The sequence below is a fragment of the Canis lupus genome, chromosome 16 (assembly GCF_011100685.1).
Source record: "Canis lupus familiaris isolate Mischka breed German Shepherd chromosome 16, alternate assembly UU_Cfam_GSD_1.0, whole genome shotgun sequence".
In the NCBI taxonomy this organism is placed as follows: Eukaryota; Metazoa; Chordata; class Mammalia; order Carnivora; family Canidae; genus Canis; species Canis lupus.
The window spans coordinates 45733007-45758297 of NC_049237.1; the positions used below are offsets into that span (position 1 = coordinate 45733007).

The 25291-nt window shown below is 38.6% G+C and overlaps 1 long non-coding RNA gene across 1 annotated transcript in view; it reads right to left on the minus strand.

Annotated features, from left to right (window-relative positions):
* Positions 1–275: 275 nt before the first annotated feature.
* Positions 276–25291, minus strand: part of LOC111090337 — a 40451-nt gene continuing 15435 nt past the window's right edge. The window contains exons 4-5 of the long non-coding RNA XR_005371613.1: positions 16599–16710; positions 276–371 (exon numbers count right to left, since the gene is read on the minus strand). This is a non-coding gene — a long non-coding RNA (uncharacterized LOC111090337). The remainder of the gene's footprint in view (positions 372–16598; positions 16711–25291) is intronic.

Sequence of the window (25291 nt, forward strand, 5' to 3'; positions counted from 1 at the left end):
CAGCCATAGTGTACTTCAAGGGACTAAACGACAATGGCAACTTAATGCTGAACTCGTACCCCAGAGGTCAATGAGAGCAGCGAATTGTGCCGCTTGAGCAGGTGAGACTGTTGAGGGTGGAGGAGTGGAGGAGTGCCTCCCTGGGGAGAGACTCCTGCAGGGTTTCCTGTGAGCACCCACCTCTCCTCCGACTTCCTGCGCCAACTTTTGTTCCCATTCTGCTTTGATTCCTGATGATTTTCAGTGCTCATATTTTCCAAAAAAAAAAAAAAAAAAAAAAAAAAAAACAGATCTCTCTGGGTGTGCGTTCAGAAAGTGCTTCCTCAAATGGTTTGTTTTTCAGAGGGAAAGTTGTTACCACACCAATGTGCCTAAGGAAATGAAAAGCCCTTGATTAGTGGCCAAGAAGCCTCCTAATGAAATGACATTTCCCTCCAGGGATTTCAAGGGCTGAATAAGATCTAGTGCTCTGTGTAGAGTGCTCGTGTTTGCTTTGTGCTCTTCCAAGGTACACCTCATGAACGTGAACACAGACAGAAAGCTGGCCCCCACAATAGATGCATGTGCGTGTCCACATGAAGAACTGAAGCAAATACTTTATCTGCATCACACACCTGGGTGGCAGAGCTGAAGGTGGATTAACCATTCGCACATCCCTGAATCAACTCTACTGTAGGCAGTAGGCCCCCAGGGAGGGAGCCCTGTACTTGTTAGTCTGAAAACAGCATTACCTCCTAAAATCCTGGAGACAATGTAAGACTTCATTGTGAGGGAAAAGTAAGTGGTTAATTCTTGGTAAAATGGACAATCTCTGATGACTTTCCCAGAGGTGACAAACTGGCAGACTGGTCCTCATTAGTCAGCATTTAAATGTGTATAAAGATATAAAGAGAGTATGGTCTTTGTGATGCCTTCATATAAATGTGTGCATATAAAATACTTTAATTTTAAGTATGAGAAATCCACTAGTACCATAGAGTTTGAAACCAGTAGGAAGCATTTTAACGTTATTGGGATAATTTCACGGCACCGTGGGCAAGTGTGCATTTGGAATGAGAGAACTAGCGACTTCTCTTTCTCTCTTTCTCACTTCTGCTTCTGTCTTTCTCTCTGAGCAGCTTCTTCCCTCCGCTTTCCGAGTGTGTGGGATTTCTCTAGCCACCACAAGAATTTCTAGTTGTACATCTCTCTCATCCAGAGAATCTGTTTGGGAATAGAATCCTTGGGGTCCAAATTTAGATTCATAATAGACACATTTTATTTTACTAAAACACAGTGATAATGTGCCACAAACAGCAGGGCCTTGTCATCTCTTAACAATCGACCATAGTTTACCTCAAGTGATCAGAAAAATAAAGTGTCTTAATGCCGAATTGGTATCCCAGATGTCAATGGCAACAGCAACGCCTTGCTTGGGAAGCTGCCATCCCCTAAAACAGTTGGCTGTGGACAGGGGTTCAAGCTCACGGTTGGTCTGAGCTGCTTTGCCATTATGTCAATATGCTGGGGGTGGGGATGGTGCATGGGGGGTGCACAGACACCACCCCACCCAAAAAAGATGAGGCAAAGAAAATTCAATATGACCTTATAAAATTAAAGAGATTTCAAATTAAAATGGAACCATTGCATTTCACAGCTAAACTTCAAAACCAAAAATTATTATCATTAATGCTTTTCAATGTTCCCTATGTCCTCCATGCACCCACCACCCTTACTGATCAACTAGTGTTCACCTTCAAAACTCAACTCAGGTTTCTATTCTCTGTGGGAGGCTTTCCTTACCTCTTCCCCTCTTAACTTCTGGACATCTAATTGTTCATGTTTGAAAAAAATACTTGTCACACTCATTAGTACAATTCTCTGTATAGAGATTGTAATGGATAATTATTGAGTATCTTATATCAGAGACTATTTTTTAAACTCTTATGTATATAAAAATAGGCATCAGTAGTACAGATGGTTGATGCCTAAGAATAACATCTCAATAACATATCTCTATTTCTTTTTTTCACCTATGTGGTGCTTACTGAAAGGCTTATCAAAAGTCCCAGACACGTGTCAATTATATCTCACTTAATAACAAAGCTGGTGAGAGCATGAAAAAAAATCCTAGACACAAGCCAGACTCCATGGTCTTGCCTTCACCTTAGAAAATACAAAAAATATTTTTTCCTTCTATTTCCTTCTTGTTCTGGCTTTCTAGCTGCCAGCTCCATCAAAAAGAAATTTTCTGGTACACTCTCCAGTTTCTACTCCTTGTCTGATGGCATGATAATACCATATGCATATGTGTAAAAAAGCGTTTGAGAACTTTTACAAATATGATATAGAGAAAGAAATTCTGACACTTGTTTTATAGCTCACATGAGAAAATTAAGTTTGCATATTTCTCCCCCAAAGTGGACAGGAGATATATCCTCCTTATCTTTTTTTTTTTCACAACCACAAGAAAGAAAGATTATGCAGCTGCTTTAGTGCGTCACATTTGGACAGCTCTCCCATGCACACCCCTCTGCACACACTTGGGGTGTGGTAAGAATCCTATATGTGAACTAAAAGAAGCCAAGATCATGCCTCAAAGAATACCAGGGTAACATATTTTCTGGTTCTACATTATATATTTGGGGAAAGGATGTGTACTTCATCCTCTAAGACTTTAGAAAAGTGATTTTATTTATTTAAGCATCAATTCCTTCATCCATAAAATTAGCCTTATCTGGGCACCTGGGTGGCTCAGTCACTCAAGCGTTGGACTCTTGATTTCGGCGCAGGTCATGATCTCAGTATCGAGAGATAAAGGTCCACTTAAGATTCTCTCTCTCTCCTGCTCCTTCTCCTGCCCCTCCCCCGACCCACACACACCTCTCTTTCTTAAAAAAAAAATTAAAAATAGCCTTATAATACCACGCTCCCTGGATGGTTGTGATGGCTGATATTATCTATCCAAAACTCCAAGCATATATGAAGTATCATTTCCCTCTCTGTGATCTTCAAGTTCAGGCTGATACCCAAGTGGGAAGCCAGGCCCAGGATGACCACATGTACAGTTACAGGAAGGAGCTACAGCTTGTGCGTACACACCACTCATTCAGTGTGAATATTTGGCAGTTTGTTTCCACCAACCTACTCCCGTCACTTATCTTTAAAATATGGTCACCTTCATGATTGCTAAGGACCTGTGGCAGGGATAAGGGGTAGGGAGCAAGCTACAGAACCAAGACATACAGAGCAGAGCTTCCTGGAGCAGTTATTTGCTAGGAGGTAAACATATTAAAGGACTGTTTTTATATTCATGCAAATAAAAAAGGAAAACCACCAGGACATTATGTACCAGTGGGAGACTGCTTTCAGCTCTTCCCAGACATCCAGAATTTGGCTCCACTGGTCTCTGCATTTAGGTTTTAGGTCGATTTGAGAAGCAGTCAGAACGGAATACCCGAAAAAGCTGTGAGCAGAGTAATGTACCATGGAGGTTAGACTCTGATAGCCTGCAAATTCAATCTGAAATGCAACTCAGATGTGGAAATCCATTTCTCTTCTCAAGATTCTTCCTGACATTCAAGGAAATCTCTCGAAACCTACAGAAATATCAAAACCAGGAAACATCCTACAAAAACAACTAGCTGACCTGAGCTTTCTAAAGTAGACCAGGACTAAAATATTTGCACCTATTGTCCCCACAAATATAGTTGCACTTGTTAGAGATACACTTCCATTTTTTGGCTGCTTTGAATTTGGCAACTATGGTCACTTCACATCTGTGAGAGATGGCTACAGTCCTCCATTAATACAGAATAGTACGTAGCTCTGCACATTTGGAACCAAAAGGTGATAATGAGATCTATGGACTTATGGCAATAAGCCTAAGGCACTAGTTCTTAACCTATTTTTTGTTTCAACTTGCCTGAGTGATTGGACACAGTGAATAGTAACTTAGAGACCTTGCCTTTAAAAGAGAATATATCAGAACATGAGGAATGGGAACAGAACTTATAGTTCTAAAAAGTGCACAGAGGATGTTTATGGGGATCTGTTGCCTATAGCAGCATTGAGTATATGGGTTTTGCCACCTTCCTAAATTTACCAAAAGCTTTGAATTCTAGTACGCTAAAAGAATTTGTTCATTTGACAATTATTTCCTGATATGAGCAGGCTCTACATTATGGGAGGGTCTCTGTTACACACAGTTTTTCTCTACATTCTTTCACGGGATGTCATTTTAAAAGAGAAAATGAAAATGAATACAAATCATGAAGATCCCATAAGGACAACTTGTAAGTTATTATATATTTATAACTCCTTACTTATTTCTCATGGGAATGACGAGGCCTTCTCAGAAAAATGACTACTAATTAATCTATCTTTTCTTTGTAATCATATTACTATGTTTCCTAAAAGGAATGTGAGAAAGAGAACATTAAAAAAAAAAAATCAGTTTGTAAAAAAAAAAAAAAAAATGGAAATACCAAATCATGATCTTTGTCATAGTTTAAGGTATATTTCTTCATTTCTGGGAATATACAGGCTTTCTGAGATTAGCAATAGCCATGTTAGGGGCAAAATACAGAAGAAAAAGCCGCACATCTTTTCAACTCTTTTTTTTTTTTAGATTTATTTTTTATTGGTGTTCAATTTACTAACATACAGAATAACCCCCAGTGCCCGTCACCCGTTCACTCCCACCCCCCGCCCTCCTCCCCTTCTACCACCCCTAGTTCGTTTCCCAGAGTTAGCAGTCTTTACGTTCTGTCTCCCTTTCTGATATTTCCCACACATTTCTTCTCCCGTCCCTTATATTCCCTTTCACTATTATTTATATTCCCCACATGAATGAGAACATATAATGTTTGTCCTTCTCCGACTGACTTACTTCACTCAGCATAATACCCTCCAGTTCCATCCACATTGAAGCAAATGGTGGGTATTTGTCATTTCTAATAGCTGAGTAATATTCCATTGTATACATAAACCACATCTTCTTTATTCACTCATCTTTCGTTGGACACCGAGGCTCCTTCCACAGTTTGGCCACATCTTTTCAACTCTGAAGAGTTTTTGACAAGTGCTCTAAGTATATCCCAAACCCACTCAATAAAACTGGTATCTTGCGGGATCCCTGGGTGGCTCAGCAGTTTAGTGTCTGCCTTCGTCCCAGGGTGTGATCCTGGAGTCCTGGGATCGAGTCCCACATCGGGCTCCCTGCATGGAGCCTGCTTCTCCCTCTGCCTGTGTCTCTGCCTCTCTCTCTGTGTGTGTGTGTGTCTCTCATGAATAAATAAATAAAATCTTAAAAAAAAAACTGGTATCTTGCAAAATGTATGATATACAGAGATCAATGATTTTAGCACAGGTGGTTGGCCAGGGCCACTACTGTTTCTCAAAGGAGAGAGGGTTGCTTTTCAATCATTCATAAACCCAAGGCACAAAGTCCTTTTTCTGATGTACAAGAACTGAGCTATCATTTGGAGACAATGTTTTATAAAGCCCGTGAGGTCAGGATATCAAAGAGCTACATGCTGTCATTTGCATGAGTTTTTCTGACGACCATGAAGAACTTGGCCTTGGCCTCTTCCCCTCCGGCAATTTTTTTCATAAAGATGTTAGACCCAACACATGGGATAAGCGAAAGGAGCAGAATGTTAAACTTCCTGTAATATCTCGGCAACTCTCAGGATGGCTGTGAGAACCCATGGCATGTGGATGGCTAGAGAGTTGTGTGGTTTTCCCAGCTCAGTCATTACCAAGTGTACAACCCACATGAAAGCCACATTTAGTATTTCTCCATATTTTAAGAGGAAATGGTGACTCATGCCTGAGAGGCAGGATGAAGAGAAAGGTCTCACAGGCATCTCTAATCATATTCTTTTCTGCTCTGCACTTATACTGTGAACAAGTTTCATTTCATAACAAACCAGACACCAAGTCTAAATTCGTATCTACACAATCCTGAAGACTGGAAGGCTCATACAGTTGCAGTAGTCGCCAGGGTGGTTGTGGATCAAAAAGCAATGTAGAATCACTTATGCCATTGAAAGCAGATTGTCTTCTCTACTCCGGTTGTTTGCGTAATTTTAACAACCATATGCTTGTTTTCTGTTTTCTGGCACCCTAGGTCTGCTCTTTCTTTCTTTTTTAGTTTCAATAGAAATTAAGTGGTTTTGGCCATCAACATTCCTGCCTGTCTTCTTTCACTCTCCTGTGAAGAGGACCAGATGGAATAAGGCCTTTTATAGTTCCGACACATTCATTGGAATTGCAATAATGGGCTGCAAATTTCCCATCTTTACAGGCAAAGACCCAGGCCTGCCCTGTGACAGCATGGCATGCTGGGCTACTGTCTTATTCTCCAATGAGGGGTGAAGCATCAAAGATCGCATCTAACAGCATAATTGCAGAGAACTAAGAACACTTAGTTCCGAGCGTATGAACGAAGATTTACCCTTGCATTGGAGTTGACTTGTTTTCATCGGAATGCTACCAGAATCTTGAAAAAAGAAAAAAAAAAAGCAAGAGGAAAGAGAGTGGTAAATGACAATTTACCACAACCAGTCTGAGCAGTTAGTTCAGAATGTCACTTTGAATTCATGAATCCTTGACTTGTCCACTGAACAGAAATAATGAACAAAGGCTTTTCCGTCAAGGAAAATGCTACTTCAAAATACAATGGGCTGTCTTGCGAAATTTCAAGCCAGAATTCACAGTGGCCTCGGTGAAGCTCTAGTGGCCCCCCATACACTGCCTGCTTTCTAGAATGGCAACTGAATCAACTAGCGTGCGCCAAGATGCAAGGACTTCATCAGACCCCTCGTGGGACAGAGCCGCTCTATCAATCTGCCAGCTGGAACAGTGGTCATTTTACTAAGGAGATAGTTCAGATCACACTCTCATGATTAAAGGACATTATCCAAAAGAATAAAAGTGAAACTCTTCCAGACCAGTCAGTGGTAGTCAAGTCACTGTGACACAAGTGTGTCACTATTATTCGCTTCTTTGATACAAATAAACCACAGTGCTAAAAGTGCCACAGTACATATTCTACTCTGGTTTATCTGGGGACATCCAGTCTTCTCAAGTAATTTGAGAATACTCAGGGTAGATTTTTTTTTTTTTTTAAGATTTCATTTATCCATTTGTGAGAGACACACAGAGAGAGGCAGAGACATAGACAGAGGAAGCAGCAGACTCCCTGAGGGGAGTATGAGGTAGGACTCGATTCCCGGACCAGGACTATGCCCCGAGCCCAAGGCAGAGGCCCAAACACTGAGCCTCCCAGGCATCCCCAGGGTATGTTAATGTGTTATCTGTAGAAATGAAACATGAAACTGTGCCCAATGGACCTTATTTATTTATTTATTTATTTATTTATTTATTTATTTAATTAATTTATTTATTTATTTATTTTTAATTCATGAAAGACACAGAGAGAGAGGCAGAGACATAGGCAGAGGGAGAAGCATCTGCAGGGAGCCTGATGCAGGACTCAATCCCGACACTCCAGGATCACGCCCTGAGCTGAAGGCAGACGCTCAACCACTGAACCATCCAGGCATCCCAGTGCCCAGTGTACTTAATAGTGAAAGGAAAAACTTAAAACACTTCGTCAGAAAATGTTCATATAAAAAGAATATACTTATATTTATATTTACAATGTCCTTGGGTCTGATGCCAGGCCTGGGTGGTTCAGTTAGTTAAACATTCGACTCTCAGTTTTGGCACAGGTCATGATCTCATGGGTGGTGAGATCAAATCCTCTTTGGGGCTCCGTGCTTAGCGAGGAGTCGGCTTGAAGATTCCTTCTTGCTGCCTCTCCCCCCAACTTGTGTGCTCCAGTCTCTTTCTCTTTCTCTCTGTCTCTCTCCAAAATAAATAAATAAGTCTTTAAAGAATATACTTACAGCTTCCTTATCCAAAGGACATTTAAAACTTTGGTTGATTCAGAACCATGAGAATCTTCATTTCTATGACAATTTTATTAATTTTTAAGAAAGTTTGTCCTAACTGTATATCTATTTGAATTTCCCTTTGTATTCAGATTGATATCCTAATTTCAGAATCACGAAGTCATGAAGTTATTGACATGGAAAAAAAAAAAAGGCTGCCAAAGCAAAATTTAGGATGAGGTGTCATAATGGGATTTCATAGGGCCAAAAAACATCCTGCCCCTACCATGAAATGACTTTCATTTAGTTTTTTATCTCATGATATTAGGGTATCTGTGGTTAAAGGCATGTTGACTGTCATCCATATGACAACTTCCCTAGAATGTCCTTAAAGACCTAAATCACCATAGGAAGTATTAAATTTGATCTGAATCCTAGACCCTTCATGAAAAAAAAATTGTCATAGCTATATCCTTTTCTCTATCTCCATTCCACTGTACCCTATAATTTGGGGGTATCCAAAGCCAGACCTTAAATACTTAATTACCAAGAGTCTCTACAGTTCATTAAAATATCTGGACTGCCCTAAACTCAAGCCTGAAACTTAAGTTTCCAGATAGTTCAGATCCCAGAGTGGAGGCCAAGCCAGCCCTGCATCCAAGACCATTCATCCCTGGATAAATGTGAGAAGTTTGTGGAATGCCAAAGTGCCAGCTAGCTCTAACATGAAAGAGGAGTCAACTGTTCATTGATGAGACCAGCCATCAGAATGGTTGTAGAAATACTTTCCATTCTGTAAGAGACATCACTTGTTCTAGACATTTTAGTCATGTCTAGGAAGCCAGTTCCTGACTGATGGACAAGTATCCTTCGATGTGAGCTCCCGCATGGTCATCATCATTCCAGGGCCCAGGGCACAACTTATTGCTCTGTAATAACACGTTGCTAAGTAGTCTGTGGGGTTTAAGTTGTCACATTCCTTATGGAGTCAAGGTTACTATAATCGTCACTATGGCAGCTCTGGGAAGGGTAACAGGGTGGAGGGGAATTTCACACATGCCATGTGTCGCTTACTCATCCTGTGAAGTCTGGCTTGGACTTGCTGCAGTTGGGAAGAGGGAGGAGATGTGTCTGGATGCTGCACACATGGGGACCCCAGATCCTGCAGGGATGGATTCTGAGCTATAATTGCTCACCGTGACTTACGTGTCCAGCTGGATTTTATGGCACCAGCATTTCGGCACTCAGCAGTCACCTCCACACTGGGCAGAGTGAGAATTTGGCGCATCAATCCAAAAGATACTGAGAGTGTTTGCAAAGGGAAGCCAAATCAGATTGTTTCTTCCAACCCCAAAGAAAGTGACTTACCTCACCATTTACTAAGTAGGCAGAAACAAAATGGGATTTTTTTCTTATCTTAGAACAGATTGTTTCTGGTCAGTTAAGGCTCAAATACAAGGTGGTAAGATAAATGAAAATAATATCGATACTGCATCTATTATTGAATACAAGATGAGTCTAAGTTTATGGGACATAATTTCTCTAATTGGTTTAGCCTGTGCTCCCTATTGTCATAAAATTTCTCCTCTCCATTGCCACCCCTGCTCCACTGAAGAATCTCCCAGTGAGTCATTTTCTTCTTCTGCGTATCCTCATTAAACCAAAAGCTTTTCTTTCCCTAGTTTTTACTTGACAAATAAGCTTCTTTCTCCAAATTAAATATCATAAATAAGATTTTCAAACCCAAGTGCCCCTGGAGATTCTAAATCTTTGCGCCCTCCTTCTGTCCCACATCACACCCGCCCCCCTAAACTTCCCTGGTTTTGAATTACAAGCCTAGAGGAAAAGACACATGGCAGTTTAACTTGATTAATGTAGCACTCAGCAGAGGCCCACATCTTATTCTCTGCAGAATGCCTTGCTTTCTACCTCATTGAATAAATGTATACTATTATCACAATCTTGCTTCAGGCTTTACCAGTGAAATTGCTCTCAATAGGACTGCCAATGCCCTTTCATTTGCTTTAACCAACTGGTATGCTCCATTATTTTTTAAAACCAGATTTATAAAAGTATAATTTGTTATACAGTAATATTGACCCCTTTGGGGTATATGGTTGTAGGAATACTGAAAAATGCATGCAGTTGTGTAACTCCCACCACATCAAGTTATAGGAAATATCTGTTCCAGATATTTCCCTCCAGAAAGGTTCCTTGTGTCCCTTTATAATCATGTCCTCCCCCAACTCCAACCCCTGGCAACCCCTGATCTGTTTTCAGACCTTATGGTCTTGCCTTTCCAGAATGTCCTATTAATGGAAACATGCAACCTGTAGCCTTTTGAGTCTGTCTGCTTCCACTAGCAAAATCCATTTCATAGTTGTCCTTGTTCTTGGATACATCAGTAGTTTTTCCTTTTTGTTTCAGAGTAGCGTTCTATTGTATGAATGTACTATTTATTCTCCAGCTAGTGCATATTTTCAGATTTTAGTGATTATGAAGAAAGTCCCTATAAACATTTATGTAGAGGTTTTTCTGTAGACACATATTTTCATTTCTCATGGATAAATACCAGGGATTATTGGGTTGCATGAAGATTATGTTTCGCTATATCAGAAATGACCAAACTGTCTTTCAAAGGGGCTATGTATGCCCCTTTGCTTTCCTACCAGAAATGAATGGGGATTACTGTTGCTCTATATCCTCGTCAGCATTTGCTGTTGTCAGGTTGATTGGTTTGGTTTTTTATTTTAGCCTTTTTTTTTTAAAGATTTTATTTATTTATCTGAGAGTGTGTGTGTGAGCAAGAGAGAGAACATAAGTGGGAAGAGGCCAAGGAAGAAGCCAGACGGAGCTTGATCCCAGGACTACAGGATCATGACCTGAGTGGAAGGCAGGTGATTAATCTGAGTTACCCAGGCACCCCCTTAGCCATTTTAATATATGTTCATAATATCTCATTCTGATTTTAGTTTACATTTTCCTAATTAATTATATTAAGCATTTTATCATGTTCTTATTTGCCATTTGTATCTCTCTTTTTGGTGAAGTATCGGTTCAAAGCTTTGGCCTATTTTCTCAAATAAGTTGTTTTATTATTGAGTTGTAAAAACTTTTTATATATTCTAGATATGAATCTATTATCAGATATACATTCTGCAAATATTTTTTCCCAGTCTGTAGCTTCCTATCTGTTTTCTTAGCAGTTGAAAATACAGAAGTTTTTTCATTTTAAATCCAGTGTATTATTTTTTCCACTCATGACTTGTACAATTTCTGTGCTATATAAAAAATGTTTTCTCTAACCCAGGGTTACAAAGATTTCCTTCTTTGCTTTCTTCTGTGAACTTCATAGATTTTTATTTTGGTAAAATGCACATAATATAAAATTTACTATCTTAGCCATGTTAAAGCATACAATTCAGTGACATTTAGTAACATTCGCAACGTTGTGCAACTATCACTAGTATCTAGTTCCAAACCTGGTTATCACTCCAAATGGAAACCTCATGCCCACCAAGGAATCACTCCCCACGTTTCCCTCTCTCCAGCCTGTGGCATCCACTAATCTGCTTTCTGCACTGGCCTGTTCTGAATATTTCATATAAGTGAAATCACACAATATGTGGCTTTTTGTGTTTTCTTCTTTCATTTAGCATTAGTTTTCAAGGTTCATTCATGTATCAGTAATTCATTCCCTTTTGTGACTAATATTTTAATGTACGGACATATCATATTTTGATTATCCATTTGTTACTTGATGGCTCTTTGGCTTGCTTCCACCTTTGGCCACTGTAAACAATGCTTCTATGAGCATTTGTGTACAAGTTTTGTTTGAACACCTGTTTTCAGTTTTTTTTTTTCTTTTTTCTTTTTTTTTTTAAAGACTTTACTTCTTTATTCATGAGAGACACAGAGAGAGAGAGGCAGAGACAGGTAAAGGGAGAAGCAGGCTCCATGCTGAGAGCCTTATGCGGACCCGATCCCAGGATTCCAGGACCATGCCCTAGGCCGAAGGCAGGCTCTAAACCACTGAGACACCCAGAAGCACTGATCATTTTGATAGTAGTAACTGTATCTCTGGTACCTCTACCAAAGCCTGGGTGTATAGATATTCAATAAATAAGGAATGCTGATTGAATGAATGAATAAATTTTCCAATTCACCATCTAGCTGGTTATGTAAGCCAGAAACCTGGGTATCATCTGATTTCATCAGAGTTTGTTCAGTAAAACAGATATCTTATGCAGGAAAGAATTTAATACAGAGAATTAAGAAATTCCAGAATCAACTAGGAGCACTATAGAAGCAAAGGTCAGAGAAGCTGCTGCTAGTCTTGAGGGAAAGAAAATAACAGACATTTTGAGGACCCTCCACCAAAAATCCCAGCAATCTATATCACCAAAAGTGGTGATCCTCAAGAGATTACCCTGAAGCTACCAGCAAAACTACATGCTGCCACTTGCCAAAACCCATGCTCCTACTCACCATTGCTGGAATAATTATAGGTTTTGCTTCTTTTCTGTTTTCTAAATCTTTCTTGAGTGCCTCTTGTGGGAGGAACCTAACATGAGAATCTGCTAACTAGAGAGTGAGGAAAAATGTAGGTCCCAGGGCTCTGACATCTTCAATACAGTGGAAGAGTATAGAGGAAAGGATGGCATGGAAACATTAACAACCATCCAGCCCATAAACTCATGCACCTCCAATACATAAGCAAGTGCTCTAGATTTTACTGCTACATTTCCTTCAAACACCTCAAATGTCTTGCCTCCACTAATCCCTCCAACCTTTTCCTCCATTTAGGCCCTTATTATCTTTTGCAACAACCTAGCTGATGTCCTTTTCTTCAAAGCCTTGTTTTCTTAAAATAATCTATCTAAAATATAACTCTGTGCTATTCCTCATTCAGTTCAAGTGCCTTTGATGCTTTATATCACCTACAAGGTGAATTCAGCCTCCGTGGCAGGGGAAGAAAGGCCTGGCCTTTTGACATCCTCTATTGTTCCATAACACATTTCCTCAACACTCTGCCTTTCTTCATCTCATCCATTTTGCCTGGTGTACTTCCTGCTTTCCTCCACCTAATTCTTGTGTCTCGGGTGTCACCTGTCCTTTGAAGCCTTGCTCCACCCTTTCTCCCCTCCTTCCCCCTGGCCCCTCTGCTAACACTCAAGCCCAATCTGAGTCAGGAGAATCTCCTTAGTGCTTCTATTCATTTGATAAGAGTTTATGGATCTGTCTCCCCAGCAAGAGAGTTAACATCTTCAGAAAACAGATTTTGCCACCTTGTCTTGGAATCAGCACAGAGCACACAGCAAACATTTGATGAATGGTTGCATGAATAAATACAGACACATATAAATACTACATGTGTTTGATCCCTTATTTTTAAAGATTGTGCATATGCAAAGAGAATTTGAGAGAAACAAAATGGAGGTGTATCCAAAGTGGGGCCAGTGCTTCATACATCTCAGAGACCACTTCTGATTTCTGTTCCAAGAGTAACACATTTTCTTTCCTCCTACGTGGTTGGATTTGATAGAAAAAGAAGATTGGAATGGAATTAAAAGGGTTTTTGTACCACTCAGATAGCTTACAGACATGCTTAGAGGAAATTAATAGCAGTGGCCAGGGATCAGATGTGCAGATACTAGCGTTGTTATTCTTTTGAATCAAGCAGTTGGCCACACAAAAGAGATGCTTATAAAAGAGCCACACCAAAAACAGCCAGATTCAATCTAGCATGAATGGGAGATATTTTTGGTCTGCAAATACGTACTTAATGCTTTGGCATTCTCTTTGACCCATTCATGTGAAGTTACCTGTTCTTCTCAGAGCATTTCTGTACTGTAGGAAGATTTTACTTTTCTCTTATCAAACAATATCTGAAAACGAACAGGCCCTGCTTGTCCATAAAACACTCTGACTTGGGGCACATGGGTGGCTCAGCAGTTGAGTGTCTGCTTCTGGCTCAAGTCATGATCCCGGGGTCCTGGGATTGAGTCCCGCATTGGGCTTCCTACAGGGAGCCGGCCTCTCCCTCTACCTGTGTCTCTGCCTCTCTCTGTGTGTGTCTCATGAATAAATAAATAAAATCTTTAAAGAAAACAAAAACAAAAACACCCTAACTCTACCAATAAGCTAAACAGCACAGAGCCTCCCTATTGATCTTCACAACTAGTAGTCTACACCTGTGCTCCCAGGCTGCCGGCAGCTGTGTTCACACTTAGAGACAAACACTGGTGTGAAACCCTACTTGGAGCTTTGCTGCTCCCAGCTGCTCTTCACCACCTTTCCCATTTCCATGGGAAATGACTCATGGTGAGCACCAGTTTATCTCTGACCTAATAAACACCGTACAGGATGCTAACTTCCTCCACTCCACTCACTGATGCCCTCTTCATTCTTTTCTCATGCCAGTGCTCCCTGCCTTTATGACTATGCACCTCTGAGGGCCCTTCTTTGATCAAGCTAAATATCTAATGCTGCTAGGCAGTAACTTAAGATTTCTTGTTTCACCTCCCCAGATCCAGAGCACACTACAATTTGTACAAACTGCCTTGCCTTTATTTTATGGTGCTGTGGCTTTTAATTTACATTTTAGAGCAGTGTAACTATAAACAAGATTCAGAAGACAATCCCATCAAAAAAGAATTCCTGACAGCACTATAAACATACTACAAGCACAAGAAGGACTGCAATGCATACGAAGATGTTCCATTCCTCTCCTAGCTTCACCCCCATGCATCTTCCCTAGGGAATAAACTGTCTACTATAGCTTTTTCTTTGGAGGGGTGACTGCAGGATACATTGATGTTGCAAATATCACCAAAAAGATCCCTTGCAGCCCTCCTCCCCAACTCCTGGGGCCAGTGTCAGAGTCCCAGACTAAGAACATGAATCTTGGGTAAAATAGACTGATTTTTCCAGATCTGCTACAGTCCTCATCTAGAGAATCATTTGGAAATTCTTAGAATCTTATTCATCTTGTATATGTCCTCTTTCTCTGCCTGGAGCCAATGACAAAGATTAAATCAGAGGGCTGTATCTGAGTTATCCTGGGCATTTGCCATTTGAATTTGTCTTCTGACTCAGGTCTCTTCTGAAAAGTTCCTTTTTTCACAATGAAACACGAGTCTCATTCTTGCTGAATCTCTTTAGACTATACAATGTTCTCCCTTCTTTTAGAAAATAATACCATGTAGCATTTGGACCTTGAAGATTCAGTGCCTAGGTGATGCCCCATGGAAGATAACGGTACCAGCTAGAAGGACAAAAATACATCATATAATCAACACCATCAGTTGCCATGTGCTAGCTGAGCAGACATGTTTGTGAGCACATCTGAGATACTTCCTGGTGATTCTCGAACCCTCATGGTGAACTATGAAATACAGGTCTATGTCAAGGTGAAGACAGTAAAATCTGTATGATTACAGTTTCTAGATCTTAACCAGTTTCCCTAGAACACAGCTCAGCAGAACTTTATTGGCTCAGTTAATATTTTATGGGATAAAAAGGGGGGAAGTGCAATCCCCAGATCCGAAAGTAAGGGAAAACTGACAGAGAGGGAGGGAAAGAAGACAAGCAAATACAACTTGATACATTACTGAACTAGCCTGAGTTTCTCAAGGAAATATATGTGGTTTTTAGGTAACACAGAGTGAATTGCACCTCAGCTCTGCTGGCTCTTCCCTGTCTTTTTCTCTCTTGGTCTGTGTTAATTCCCTCCCACTCCCAGGTTCTCCAGTGTGACCCCTTGAATAGCCTCTGGGGAAACCAGAGTGCTCATGAGTAGCATTGGGCCAGATCTGAGTGATGATTGATAGGGTGGCTAGAGCCAGTAGGACCAGGGGTGCATATAATATGGGTCCTATACATGGTCCAGCATGCCACAGGTTGGGAAGATGTGAGGAGGTGCTAGTTACATCCAACATTTGTAAATTTTAAGTTAACAATCCTTAGAAAAATACCATCAACTGGAATTAGCATCAAATGGGAAGCATTATAAAAGAAGTTGTAGAATTTCGGTGGGGATAAATACAGACTCCTACATTTGGGTAAATGGAAGAGTTGTTAGAGACCAACTTCAAACAAAAAAATCTTCAGTTGGTAGAGATTAGGTGACCTGCCCATGCAGCACCAAAAAAGAATCCAGAATTATTTTCTCAAAGCATTGCTTTTTTTTTTCTTTATTAAAGAAGATATGCCTTTGGGGGATAGTCTGTATAGTTATAATTTAGATTAATATTTGTCTTTAGATCCTTTTCATATTTACAATTCTATATTTTAATACTTTTATGATGATTACGCAGAGATTTACAGGCTTTTCAAAAGAAATTATCTCAACATGTCTCAAAGAGTTATTTGTAAGAAATGATCTGACTACAGGAATGTTAGCAATTATATTAGGGGTTATGGTCATAAGTCTAAAGAAGAATACCACCTCAACTTAATTAGAATAAAAGCCATCTGAGCAAAATAATGAGCATATATCTTCTTTCAACCTAGTTGTATTTGATTAAGGATTGTACAAGAACCTTTCCCATATTTGGCTTTTCTTCTGAGGTTTTTGAAATCCTGAAGGGGGGAAAAAGTATTTATTACAAGAGCTTTGAAGCCAATAGCGTCTCTGTTTTTAAAATGTAGAGAACACTAGAGCCTGGAAGTCAACAATTTCAAAACCATTTTTCAGGTTGAGATTCTCTGGCTCACCTGCAATCCTTGACCCAGAAGTAAATGGCATTGCAATTTCTAGGAAACACTTCAGGCTTCATCTTGTTTAGACCTGCATTTCACTGGACACAGATATTTGATGAACTCCATTCTATGTAAAATTCAAAAATCCATGTAAAGTCAATGATTTCTGGATATTAAGATTACTTAGATTTATATTAATTTTGATTTTTGCATATATATTAGTTCTAACACCCTTATATTAGTTCTAATACACCTAGGTATCAGAAAACAGTTCAATATTGATTTCTACATTGACATGAAAAATGTGACACCCTATGCATAGGCAAGAGATATGAATAACGTAAGATTGTCTTTAAAAAAATTACGGGTAAGATAGACATAATTAAATATCCAACAATTAAAGCAGTAAATAATTATGATTCCAAGTGTTGTGTGAACATAAGCACCATACAGTTTTAGAAGTAGAAAGAGCTTAGCCATTTTTGTAAACTGAGTCCACCGGAGTCAAGAGATCTTAAGTGGCTATCCTTAGATCACAGAGCCAGTGATAGGCAAAAATGCATCTTTTTAAAACTCTAGCTACTCACATACTTTCTTATTTATCCCAGTCCTTTTAGGTATTAAAATTCAAAATAAGATTTTTTTCTGTGAGTAACTTGGAATAAAAGGAACTTGATTCTTGGTACCAAAGGCATTTACTATCAGGCTCTGGAGCCATATACCCCAGGTTTGAATCAATGCTACTAGTTGTGTGACCTTGGCAAGTTATGTAACTCTCCAAGGTTCAGAGACCCGGTCTGTAGAATGAGGATAAATTTTATGCCCACCTCAGGTTCACTGTAAAGATTAAATGAGTGATTTCTATAAAGCACTTAGTAATGGACACATAGTAAGCACTTAATAAATATTGTTTATTATTATAATTATTTAAATTGTTTTAATTTGTGAGACAATTTTATAATATATTTACCTTCTTAATCCCTATTTTTTTTTTCTGTATACCACCTGGTGTCTTCTGTAAACTGCCTTTTATCTGCACTGATCAGGACAGCGGTATTGCTGTGCTTCAAAGCAGAAAATAAAGCAGGTATAGAAAGAGATGCTGAAAACTATAAAATGGGGAAATGTACCAGGCCTCATCACTGGGTTAGTTTCATTGCACCACTATGGACTGTGACACAGTGCTCACTTCGGCAGCACATATACTAAAATTGGACTGTGACACATTAACTTCCCAATTACTTTAATAAAATGCTCCATGATTATGCTCTTTAACAAATGAGACTGATTCATGATCCAGGTTCCAGGTAGGTATTTGTAACTCTTCACCTCAATCTTTTTATCAGTTACATACTGGAGACCTAGGCTATTTATTCTTGCCTATAATCCCCAGAATTAAACTTTTTTTTAAAAAAGATTTTATTTTATTTATTTATTTATTTATTTATTTATTTATTTATTTATTTATTTATGAGAGAAAAAGAGAGAGAATGAGCAGGGGGGAATGAGCAAAAGGAGACAGAGACCCTTAGATCATGACTAGAGTCAAAGACATTTAACTGACTGAGCCACCTAGACATTCCCTCTAGAATTAAACTTGACTGTCATGAGAGATCTCAACTATGGACATGTCTAAAGGCTTCATATTTCCCTTTGAGTCTATCATAGGTAGCTTATGGAAATTCTTCAAGGCTGAATTGAATCTCTTCATCAGTTCCTCATCTTGTGAAACCAAGTCTCCCACCTTCAAAGGAGGTTTTCAAAAATAAAAAAAAAAATTGAAAGTTGACTTTCATGCCATTATTTTGGTTTCTGGGTAGAGGAAAACTGACCGAAGTGTTTTTCTATTATTGAATATCCATTAGCTGAGTACTGCTGCTGCTTCAAAAAAGAAAATTCTTTTCAAAACTGGCAAAAACCCAACAAAATTTAAAATTCCTCCATTTTGTACCCCTGGGTGACTCAGTAGTTGAACATCTGCCTTTGGCTCAGGTCCTGATTCCAGGTCCTGGGATTGAGTCCCACATCAGCCTCATGAAGAGGGACATGTCTTCTGTGTCTCTGCCTTTCTCTCTGTGTGTATCTCATGAATAAATAAATATGCTTAAAAAATAAAAATAAAATTCCTCCATTTTTATCACTTTTTTTAAGCAACACTTACATAAATTTTCATTTGAATTTTTATTTATGTGAGCATATTCTAATGTTCTACTGATAAATCATTTTTCTATTGTAGTCTAGAATCCTTAGGGGAAACTGTGAATGGTCCATCTGAATGTAAGATGATAGAAGTTCCTTCCTTTTTCTACTAAACAAATCAATATAATTTTGAACTCCGTGGGAATTGCAATATTGTTTTATTATCCTTAACCAAGCAACATATTTTATAGTCACCTACATACTTTATTCCATCCCATCTTTTTCCATAAAACTATTTAAAATTATTTTTAGAGATTTTTAAAATTTATTATAACTCTAATATTAGGTTACTTTATAAATTACAAACATCCTGACTTTGAGAATATATTCTGAAAGACAATAGTATAGGTTCTAGCAAAAAGTTATCATTTTTAGTGTGTGCAAATCAAATCAAATATATAAGGTTTTTTTTTTTTTTAGATTTATTTATTTATTTATTTATTTATTTATTTATTTATTTATTTATTTATGATAGAGAGAGGGAGAGGGGGAGAGAGAGAGGCAGAGACACAGGAGGAGGGAGAAGCAGGCTCCATGCCGAGATCCCGACGTGGGACTTGATTCCGGGGCTCCAGGACCACACCCGGAACCAAAGGCAGGTGCCAAACCGCTGAGCCACCCAGGGATCCCCTCAAATCAAATATATGCTGATATTCCATAAAATCCATAATTAAGTCATTTGGGTGTTAAAATTTATAAGGCCCAAACTTAGAATTATTTTAGATAGAAACATTTATATTCATGATTTGAGGAAAATAATGAGAAGTTCTCAGTAGCATATATCTGGTAGAGAAATACATACACTTAGCATTGAGCCCATTCTACCTGATTTGAGAATTATGTGTGTATGTTTTTTCTTCACTTCATGAATCTAAACTTTTCAAGAGCAAGGGAGCATATTTTGTTCCTAAATGCATGGTGGTAACTTACGCATGCTGTAAGTAGTCTGTGAAATACATGTGTTTATCTAAGTAGTGTCTCATATGTGTATTTATTTTATGCATTGTGTTTATATGTGGAACACATATAGTAAAAGTTGGTTTAATGATTTCATTATCTGAATATCTATTAATTGGCATTTCCAATGTTATAATTTATATTGATATTGTCTTGATTAATTCTAGAACTGTCTGTTTGGGTTTTTTTTTAAGATTTTATTTATTTATTTATTCATGAGATACATAGAGAGAGAGAGAGAGAGAGAGGCAGAGACACAGGCAGAGGGAGAAGCAGCCTCCATGCAGGGAGACCAATGTGGGGACTCCATCCCAGGACTCCAGGATCACGCCCTGGGCCAAAAGCACTGAGCCACCTAGAGATCTCCTAGAACTATCTGTTGAGCATGTGTTGTGTTCCAGGAATTGTGCTACCTGCTCCTGGAGCTTTTCAGTGCAGTGAGGGAGTTCGACATTATTTATGCGATGCAAAACCATCAGGTGCCTTCTGAGTCAAAGTTTAAGAATCATTATTTCCATCATAATTATAGTATTGAATTTTATTACATCTTAGTTTTCTATTAACTGTATAAAGATTAGTTGAGAATTAGTGTTAAATATTAATTGAAAATTAAATACTGAAATTAAATATTAATTGAATTAAATGCCCTGTGTAAATCCTTATAAAAGCCTATGAATTAGATGCTATAATTCCTGTTTTACATATGGAGAAACATTAAGATGATATTCCATAGTCATAAGTTTTAAACATTGGTAATCCTTTTGTATTTCATAGGTAGTAGTAATCTATTATTCAAAAAAGTGTGTTTAAGGCATGTGTTAATTATGTGGTCTAGTAATGCTAATTGCTTAACTTCTTACATTTGATAGAATTTAATTAGGCAAACATAAAAGCACAGAAGCTTCAGTATCACAAGATAATAATCCCAGGAGCCGTGTACATGATGTCATTTAATTAATTTGAATGGCCAGTTTCTGGAATGTTTAAGCTCTGTTGGACTTTCAGGAACAAAGAGGACAGTGACCTCCCCATGAAAAGAATGCTGTGGATAAGCTGATCAGTTACTTATCAGCACTGCTATTGTAGTTGTGCCAACCAGACATGTTCGCATTACTTGGACATGATGTACAGTGGTAGTTATACTCAGACAGGGGTGATAAAAATAAAATTATGACTTCATTGCCCATGGATAACTTATCCTTTGTTCTTTGGAATTAGCCATTTGAAGACCATAGGTGCAGAAAAGGTAATTCTGAAAAATGTTCCAGCTTTTACAGTAGTATCTTTAATACTCTGTAACAGCCAGATGGGCAACTTCTTATAACTATCAAACATGATAAACTTTGCTATTATAAGAAGAAAAAATTTCAAAGAATGAAAGACAAGTTTCAAAAAGTATTAAACCTCAGCATTACACTTGAATCCTGACTAATGATTAATGATAAAGAATTTCATTTTGTTCAGAAATGATTCCCAACTTAGATTTTGAAAATAAGTTACAATAATTATAAGATTGACTATATTTATAACAAGAGAACATCAATAATTAATAATAATAATATTTAACATTTATTGAACTGTATGTGCGAGACACTGCTAAACCGATTGTAAGAATTTTTTACTTAATCTGTCACTCTGTTGGAAGCTGTTATTTTTTCATTTATTTGAGGGGGTAGGCAGAGGGGCAGAGGGAGAGACAGTATTTTTTTAAATATTTTATTTATTTATTTATTCATGACAGACACACAGAGAAAGGCAGAGACATATGCAGAGGTAGAAGCAGGCTCCATGCAGGGAGCCCGATGTGGGACTCAATCCCAGGACCTCGGGATCATGACTGAGCCAAAGGCAAAGGCTCAACCACAGAGCCACCCAGGCGTTCCAGGAGAGAGAGTCTTAAGCAGACTCCCCGCTCAACATGGAGCCCAATATGAGACCCGATCTCATGGCCCTGAGATCACAACCTGAGCCGAAATCAAGAGTTGGATGCTTAACCAACTGAGCCACCCAGGTGCCCCAGGGATTGCATTTTTTCTTAAAGTACCAATAACATGGTAGAGTGTGGTGGGAAAAGCAGAACTTTGGTTGTCAAGAGACCTACATTCTAGTCTAGACTGTAAGCTCTGTGAGGACTCTTGGTTACTCTTCAAGGCCAATACCTATCCTAATACCTGTGACATAATAAATACTAAGGAAGTCTTTAGGAATGACTGAATGAATAAATAAATAAATGAAAGGCTGCTAACACAGTCTATGATTTTGACTGTTGGGCTCCACTCTTTTTATTCCTTTTTTGTTTTATATCTTCCTTGTTCCAAGAGTGATTTCAGGCATCATAATAAAAGATACAACTACATAAGAGTTTTAAAGTAAGGATAAATGATCAAGAGCGATGTACTTTACGAAGGGAGAAAAATAGATCTAAAATCAAGGACAAGAATAGCGGTTTCATTTGAGATGGAATTTAAACTGGAAGTTGCTGCAGAAACAGAGCATCTGCTTGCAACCACCCCACCTACCAGCTCTTTTCTACCACATTTGGCCAGAGCAATCTGCGCTGGAAGGAGTCTTGGAGAAAAGGAGAAAAAAGCCCAAAATATCAGCTCTGCTGTCTAATTATTTTTAATCATTCAATCATTCTAATTCTAGGTCATCATGTTAGGTCCATTTTAGAGTAATGATCTAAAATCCACGCCCCTCCCCCTCAATCAACCCCGCAAAAAATAACAACAACAACAACAACAAAGAAAAACCCTTGGGTAGAGACACAGCCTTCTTTCTTTAGTGAAATCTGAAATACCTTATTGAATAAAGGAATTAGGATAGACTGAGACATAAGGAAGAGGTCTAAAGGGCAAATTTAAAATATCACAAAGAATCAAGTCATGGCAAACCATAAGTACAACATAGCAGCCCAAATTAGCCCTGACCCTCACTAGCAGAATGATTACTGGCAACAAGAGAGATCTTAAGAGAAAGAAGAGAAATATATCCCACCACCAGCACACAAACCCAGCTTGACATGATCATTTACTGCTCTAGGGAGGTTGTTTGTTTTGGGTTCAGACACAGAAGTTTGATAAGAAAAGAATCTGAGCCCAATGGTGAGAAAGGTAAATAATTAACCATGCTACTTTGACAAACAGTGGTAATCTAAGATATCCAGGGTATGCCAAAAAAAAAAAAAAAGAAAAAAAAAAAGAAAGAAAGAAAGGAAAGAAAGAAAGAAAGAAAGAAAGAAAGAAAGAAAGAAAGAAAGAAAGAAAGAAAGAAAGAAAGAATAAACGAGCAAGCATTAGTACCAGCAAGGTTCCATCCTGAGTTCTTTATCTTTTGGATGTCAGCTTCTTTGCTTTTACTGCAGATGCCACTCCCTTTCTTGATTTGGACCAAGTTGTATTTCAGAGATCAAAAGGAGGCCCTTTCCAGCACATTAAATCTATGCTCCTATTTCTTTGGTGTTTATGATGATGTTTGCTCAGCTGCTCCCTCCCATAACTGTTTTCTGTTTGCAGAATTAAAATCAGATATTGGTGAATCAAAGAGCTATTTTTTTTTAAAAAAATTCTCTATCACCTTATAGCCTCTCATATGTGTTCTGGATCTCCTGCCTCTATACAGTTACCCTGCAAATTCACCAATTGGGAAATTTCCAATAGCTTAGTTTCTCATTCTCCAAACTATGGTCTGAAGGTATCTAAACGGGCAACCAGAGTGTATATTCTCTTACTATTGTTCTAAGCCCCTTTCAATTCTCTATCCCTGGGTTAATAATAGTTACCAGGGAAATGGGGAAAAAAATGTGAAGAAAAAGAAGTAAAAAGAATATAGCTTGCTTTGAAAAATTGTCAGTATAAATGTACAATCAAATGATATGCAGTTACCACTGTGCTTCTTAAAGTTTTGTCATACAGGAGAATTGAAACCCTTGGGGAAATTATGATGGAAATTATTGAATGAAAAGCTATACAATGCATTAGTGGTAGTTATACATGTCCCCCTCTTCTTAGTCCAAGTCAGTGTAGTCATTTCAATGGAAGATTTAAATCTGAAAATCAAATTATTTACTTTGATCTACTTGGCAATACATCTTTGGTACCACTCAAGAAATTAAGTAGAGAAATTAGAAAGTATGGGTTGACTGTATAAAGCAGATGGCTGGAATTAATAATAAATGAAAAATATCTTGAGACTTCTGTATGAAATAATTTTTATGGACGTTTTATTCCACTGCCTGAGTACAGAGTAGGTGTTAACGTTTTATAAATAATGACTATGTTACTGAAATCGGGTGCAAAGCTTAAAGAAAACTTAGTCCTCTATCTTTTGGTTAAGTAGTATGTTCCATCTGCTTCATCTAATCTTTCAAAGTCATCTCTTGGTTTGTGTGTCTGTGTGTCTAGTGAGTAGAGTGGGGTGGAGAAGCAATTACCTTCTCTCCCCTCATATCTCTCTTTTTCTTTTTCCCTAAATTTTCCATGTTACTCTATCCATATGTGCATATTTATGTATGTAATTACCCTAATAGTACTGAAAACAAACAAACAACTTTGAAACAAAAGTAGAATCCACCAAGATCTCAATAGTTGGAATGAAAGACAAAATTAAGTTTTACTCAGGGGCACCTGGGCAGCTCAGTCGGTTAAGCGTCTGCCTTCAGCTCAGGTCATGGTCCTGGGGTCCTGGGATCCAGCCCCACATCAGGATCCCGGCTCAGTGGGGAATCTACTTCTCCCTCTGCCCCTCACCCCACTCATGTTCTCTCTCTCTTTCTTTCTCTCTCTTAAATAAATAAATGAATCTTTTTTTAAAAAATTAAGTTTTACTCAAATCTATGGAAAGTCCTACACTAGCATTTAAAAAAAGGCCAGCTGCATTAGGACAAGACTAAGAGACACACGGTTTAAAACAGAGCTTTATTTAGCAACCATATCATGCTGTTAACACATACAACTTAGAATCTAGTATTTTAATAATAGGCCACATGAATAGAGGCCCAGTAGCAAGAGTGAAGATGATTGCCCTGTCCTTCTTTGCATGAGTTAGAGAAAACTTGGAGCAATCTTCTCAGTTTAAGAGGAAAAAAGTAAATTCAAAGGATAGAGGCCAGGTATAAGCTTTTATTTATTTTTTTTAAAATGTTTATTTATTTATGATAGTCACAGAGAGAGAAAGAGAGAGAGGCAGAGACACAGGCAGAGGGAGAAGCAGGCTCCATGCACCGGAAGCCCGATGTGGGATTCGATCCCAGGTCTCCAGGATCGCGCCCTGGGCCAAAGGCAGGCGCCAAACCCCTGCGCCACCCAGGGATCCCCAGGTATAAGCTTTTAAACTGTTACAAACTAGGAACAAGTTTTGGGAATTAAGTACACTTAATTCAAGAAAAAAATGTGTATGGCACATATGGATGATGGGTAAATCTACGCTGTTATCCCATAGCATAGCAATGGGACCAATGGAAAAGCAAATCCCACTCACACAAAACGTGGCAACAGAATAGGCTGCTTGGGAATGTAGTGAGCCTTCAGTGCTGGAGCTGGTCCATCCAATAA